This window comes from Ammospiza nelsoni, chromosome 2, assembly GCF_027579445.1.
Source record: "Ammospiza nelsoni isolate bAmmNel1 chromosome 2, bAmmNel1.pri, whole genome shotgun sequence".
NCBI lineage: Eukaryota > Metazoa > Chordata > Aves > Passeriformes > Passerellidae > Ammospiza > Ammospiza nelsoni.
In genome coordinates, this window is record NC_080634.1 from 27923278 (window position 1) to 27929706 (window position 6429).

The window sequence follows — 6429 nt, forward strand, 5'->3', positions numbered from 1 at the left end:
CTCAGGAGATCTCCAGAAAGTAAAGAATGTTAAATGCATTGAATCTGTAATGTTCAAGCTATCTCCCAAGCAGAAACCTAGGCAGAATACACTGGAGTAGCAGAGGCTGTTCTTGTTGAGGGAGAGCTTGCAGGCTTAGAGGAAAAGATATTGCTTTACCCACTAAAAACTGGACACCATGTACTTCTCTGCCTTGACAAATTCTGCTTTCTCATCAACAGATTCGGCCCTCCTAAGAGAGAAGGCTCTGCCCAGACTTGGCTACCCAGCCTCAGAAGAGTGGCATCAATAGCTGATGTAGTCAGTGGGCCCCACACGCACCAGAAGGCCAGATGAACAAACATCTAAGTGTTCACCAGCAAAGACCAGCATGCATCTTTCTGTGATGCATAACCTACAGCAGGAAGCAGATTCTGTTCTAGCAGACAATGATCAAAAGCTTCTGTCACATTTATGAGATGACTCTGCATGCTTGTGTTGGAGGAGGCATGTGGCTCACTCGGAGAATCCATAGAGATTTGTGTCTGCCTCTCATTTAAAGACCAAAAATCGCAATTAGAGCTGCTACCCAGATCAGAACATCACCACATCAAGAGAAATTTCCTATCTGACCTCCACATGTAGGTCTTTCATACAGGACTTCACAGCTGTGACTACATGGAACTGCTGGCTATGCTGGCATGCTCAGACTTGCATTCAAGCACTGACCCAGCAAGTGGGAGGCACCAAGTGCAGAAAAGCCCTCCCCAGCCACTAGATTTTGCATGGAAGCAGTGCTGGATGTTGCAGAGGGCAGTACTGCCCTGCCATTTGCCTCCTCCCGTGGCTGGATGGATGCATGGACTCTGCCCCCCTGTGTCCAGTGCCAGGAGGGAAGGCCAGCCTGGGGGCACACACAACTGGCAGCGATTGTGTGTGCCCAGGACAAGCCCATACTGTGTGAGGCAGGCCCCAGCCTGGGCAGGCGGTGCTATTTGACCCTCACGCGGACCATTCATTCCTCTCGCACAAAAGAAAGTCTTGTTCCATTTGATGGCGATGAAAGATGTGGAGCAGAGAGAAGCTCGGAAACAGAAGCCACTTTCTCATATAGCCGAGGAGCTGGGTGACAACTGCCCTCTGTTCTCCACCCCCAGCCTCCCTCCACCTCCCAGAAGGAGCAGACAAAGGACGTGTCACGATCGGCTTTTGGAAAAAGGATTTGACATCGCTGTCAGTAGAGCGGTTATGGAAAGCAGGGCCGTTCACATCCTTCTGGATGCAAGATTAATACTGGCTGTTAGGGATGGCAGTGCAGAGAGATCTGCTGTGGTCAGGGTGTGTGGAGTGGCAACATCTCCATGTCCAGGTCAGGGTCTCCATGACAGTGCTTTCAAAACTACTCGTGCATCGATTCACTGTAATGGGATGGAGGATCCATCCATGCTTTCAACAGATAGCTCACTTAAGATTTAGTTTCTTACAAAAGCAGTTACTTACCTTTAAGGAAAAGCCTTATGGAATTTAATGGAGACAGGACTGACAGAATGGCACAGAAATAATTCTTAAAGCTGACAGTTTAACAGAGAGCATCTTCCTTTTTTCAGCCATTCTATAGAGATCAACCCTCAGGATAAAGCTCTCTGCTTGACACTGAAGAATGGGTCATAAATCCATCAAAAGGTAAATCATATCTTCCCTTTGCAAAACTTTTCCAGAGAGGCAGAATGCTGAAGTGCCATCTTTGGGACACACATGAAGCCCCTGTCCAAACAGCTCAATGGTTCAGGGCTTCTTTAAACTTGCCCATCAGTACAACCCTCCTTCTCACCTCTCTGCTCCCATCCTCTTCTCTCCCTATCACATGGGAACATTCTCTCCTGCAGAAATGAGACCAAAGCCTGAGACTTTCTCTAGATCTGCACTTCTTTAACTGGTGGGCAGGAGGATCTGAGGGAAGACAGTCACTCAGGCTCTCTCCAGCCTTTCATGCACAGACTCCATCCCCAGGGTGCAAGGTACAGGCAGAAGCAGGCAATTGCTCCCCCCACAGAGAAGGTGTGTGAGGGCTCTGGCCTGCAGGCACAACCCTGGCACATGCTGTGCCACTGGAAGCTGATTCCTGGGAGGCTGCAGGCTCTAAGCCCCTCTGCAGTGACACTGCCCTGCAGGTGGCTGAGGAAGGAGCAGAGAGCACTGGAAGCACCAAGGCAAAGCCCTGTCAGAGGCTGTGAGCAGAGCCCTCACAGCAGCTCCTGGCTGCACCTTTGGAGTGGTGCTGCTGAAGGAGCTGCCTCCCAACTGCAGAATAGCAGATGTGTTTACCACACATCAATCTGTCTCTGTCTGGGTCCTTACCCGGCCCCCATCATCATCCTATTCAAGAGTCTGCAAAGTATTTAAAAATAGCATTAACACTAACAATCTCTCTTTCTTTCCTCCCAAGCTTGTAGCAGAAATAGCTTGATTAGTGTACAGCTCTGGTGCTTCAAGGGGGAGAGAAATGAAACTGCAGAGCTTTGCAGAGTGGCTTTTCAGCCTTCTTCAGGCAGCAACTGCTGGCTGCTTTGCTGAAGCACAGGTTCTCTAAAGGATGGCAGATTTTAGATCAAGGACTGCTTGTTCTGCCACACATATTCTCAGGTAGATTTACAATGAGGGGAGAGAGAGAGAGGCCCTGCTGCAGCTTTGGACCTTGGAAGAGATGCACCTGACACCCCTCCTCATCCCCTGTCATTACTCTAACCACATCCAGAAGCTGGGAAGGAAAGGAGTTGGGTAGGGGGCCTGTCCTGGGGCAGAGGTGTGGACTAGGCAGAAGACAGCCCAGCAAGCTCTCTGAAAATACCCTCGGGCTGAATGTAGCCTGACCAGGGAGGGGCTTGGCAGGCAAGACCTCTGGTGTCTCATTGCATCCCTCAGATATGGATTTCAGGGGTGACTTTGAGGGAATAACTTATCTCCTCCAGGGCTTATCCTCCCTCTCAGCAGAAAGGGTGCCACCTTCCCAATTCAGAGGGAAGGTTTTACTCACTTTAGTCTGCAATGTTTTGAGATTTGTATTTACATGTCTTTGCAATGTTTTGAGATTTGTATTCACAGAGACAGTGTGATGCCACTACCTAGCAATGCTTCACAGGCCATGTCAGGTGTGGGCATGACTCTTGACTGACCTTTTCAGAAGGTTTCTCTCCCAAATCCACATCCCCTGTGTGCTGTCCTCCGGGGCTGCTGCCAGCTCCTCCTCACCTTTTGTTTGTGAAATACAGCATGCCAGCAGGGAATCAGCAATGGCTCCCCTGCCTTGAGGGCACTGAAGAGGCAAGTTCTCAGCACAGCTGTGAACAGATGGTCCCAACAGCACAGCACCACACACATTCCCTCAGCAGAGGACACCAGCAAGGTCCCTGCTGCCCTGTAGCCAAATCCCCTGTCAAAAAGAAGGGTGGGAAGTGTGAACAACTCACTCCCCCAATCCTACAAGTTGTCTCAGACACACACACTGCACCATGCATTGTTTCTGAGAGCTGCAACAGGAGAGGTGAGCTGGGAGAGTGGGGAGCAGCTGCAGCCACTCAGCCCAGATGGAGTAAGACCTCGGGAGGCTCACAGGGCTGCAGCAGAGCTTCCTCCTTTGCAGCACGACTCAGTGAGCATTTTCCACAGTGTTTCCTCTGCTGTGACTTACTGCTGCAAGATTCAGGGATGGTTGTGGGTCTGCCTCAAGGCTGACACAGCATCAGGCCCCTTAGAGCATGGCAGTGAAAAAGCAAGAAAAGCACATTGCAGGAACAAATTGCACACAGATTGCACCTGTAAGTTACCCTCTCCAACAGCATCTCTCCCAGGATCTCGAAGCACTTATCACTTGAGAAGGAGCTTAGCTTAGTGGCAGCCTCAGGATGGAGGTTTCATGTTGTACTTTCAGTGGAGGAAGTGTGGGCAGAGACAGGGGCAGATGGCCTAGGGAAGTACAGCATGCCAGGGAAGAGCTGCCACCCAGAGCACTGCAGTGTGGATTGCTGCACATGGCTGTGCTGGACAGAGCTGGGGTGGCAGTGAAGGAGGAAGGTCTTAACAAGGCAGCAGCTCCACTGCCACGTGGCTAGGAACACAGACTGCCCCAGCCACTGCCTTCAGGAGGGGTAAAGAGGACTGTAGCACACTGGATACTCCACTGTCCCCTCCCATAAATCTACTGTGGATGCTTTATCTGAGGAAAATATCTCTGCACAAACCCACTTGCCCCAGAACACCAGCATTGCAGAATTGTGCAGTTTTTGCCAGAAGCCAGCTCTGACTGTGGCATGAGGGGAGGCATCTTCCTGCACTGCCGACTCTCAGCTCCCCCAGTCCAACCATAGGGCAGACTGTTTAAATTGTGGCTCTGTGTGTGGCAGTGAAACAGCCATGTCAAAGCTTGTGGACATAAGAAGGGAGAGCCTGGAACATGAGTAAGCAAAGCCTGAGTGGTTTGGGCTTCCAGAGTTTCCAGCAGCCTTAGACCTGCTCTCTTCCTCGTGCTTTTCCACTCCAGAGAGAACCCCAGAAGTCAAAGTCCTTAACCAACCTCTCCTAGAGAGGTCCCAGAGTCAGGGTGTTCACCCAAGGAGTGCCTGCAGCTCACTAAACACCCAAGATGCCTGTGGTTAATTATCAGTCAATTAACTCCTCCTCAAGTTCTTCCCCCAGCCACAGGAGGATAAAGTCTCTGCCTTATCCCAGGGAATTCTGATTCAATGCCTCGCAGGCGTAGGCAATCAATTTCTTTGGTGCGGATTTTCCTAAAATCAAGGTGCTGCAGAGCTGGAACAACCCAGCTAACTCATCCTTGGAGCAGGGTAATGCTTCTGCCAGCAGTGCAAGAGGAATTCAGGCTTCTGCTGAGCCATCTGTGGGGAAGCATCTCTCCGTTTCCTGACACCCACACGCTGGCTTTCATCCACAAGCACACAGAACCCTTCTGGGCTGACCGTGCAACCTGGGGACTTCATGCCTCCAACACAGATGGATGGATGGATGGATGGATGGATGGATGGATGGATGGATGGATGGATGGATGGATGGATGGATGGATGGCTTCCTACCATTAAGGGCAGTGCAGAAGGACACAGCCAGTGGCTCTGCACAGCTATAAGCACAGTAGAGGTGAGCATGGCCATAGTCCAGAGCACCCGAACGCAATTGCTTGGAATGTGCCCTTGGCAAAGGGAGAAGCAGGTGAGAAAAGGCACTGGCCCTGGCCTTGCCTGTGTTGGGTTTGCATCTGTGTTCCACTTTGCAAATGTCATTTGGGCTGTAAAATGTCACTTGATGTCTTTCTTTTCAAGGTGTTTTCAGAAATGCCTGCTCTAGAAAGAAACATGGCCAAGACCTGCCAGCTATCCTGAGAAGGCAGCCTTCTCTTGTTCTCCAAGAGCACTTGCCAGCCAAGGATCTCAAAATATTTTGCCCTGTTTACTGCATCCCATGGCAGGAGTTTTGTTACCCGAAGCCAAACGTGATCAACAAGTCCCCACCTGAGCCTGGGACTGTGCTACTTTGTGCGCTTCATGGTTTGCTGAGAGCTGAAACCTCTCCAGGAGAAACTCCTGGAATATGGCAGTCACAACCCTTGGAAGGGTAAGGGAGGGATCAATGTGTGCTGTGCAGCCCAGTGCAAGGAGAAGTCCCGTACCGCAGGGCTGAAGTGTGACAGCCCTCACTTCTGCCCTCTGTGCCTCCAGCCCCAGCTGGGAGCCTGAGGGAAGAGCTGCTTGTCACACCCCCCTTCGAGCAGCGTGGTGACTTTATCACGGCCGAGAGACAGCACCTAAGGGAGGTAGGTAGGGGAAAACAGAAACGGGCTGGTCTTCTGCTCCCATTTAACCTGCTCCGAGGCAGAGGCCGCCAGACAAGGCATTGGCTGTGGCTGTTCATGTGGCCAGAGCAAGGAAGGGCCCAGCGGCTGCCGCAGTGGGAAGCGGTCGCACCGACATCACCATCATCCCACATCAGGGAAACTGAGGCACACTGTGGGGATGCGCGCATCAAGCAGCAAGTGCGGGACCAAATTCCAGAAGCACTGTGGCCGCTGGGTTCAGGCTGTGACTGCCCTATAGATAGCCAACCCGCACGGGTTGTAGCTATCGCAGGTGGCTCTTTCTTGAAGCAGCCGGAGCGGGAAATCACCCCAGCACCGGTCAGCGGCAACGAGAGATCCTCGGCACGGCAAAACCATCCCGCCCCTCGCCTTCGGCGGGAAGAGCAGCGGCCGGCCGGGGCAGGGAACCCTCCCCATTCGAGGGCGGCGGGGGCAGCGCTGTGGCCGTGCCCGGCCCCGCTCGCCTTTCCTGCTGTTCCCGGCCCGGGTCGCCGCCTCGCCGCTCCTTCCCCCCTCGCTGGCTCCGCGCTCGCCCCTTCCCCGCTTAAGGTGGCCCCGCGGGATGCGCGGCGCGCAGGAGCCGCTGC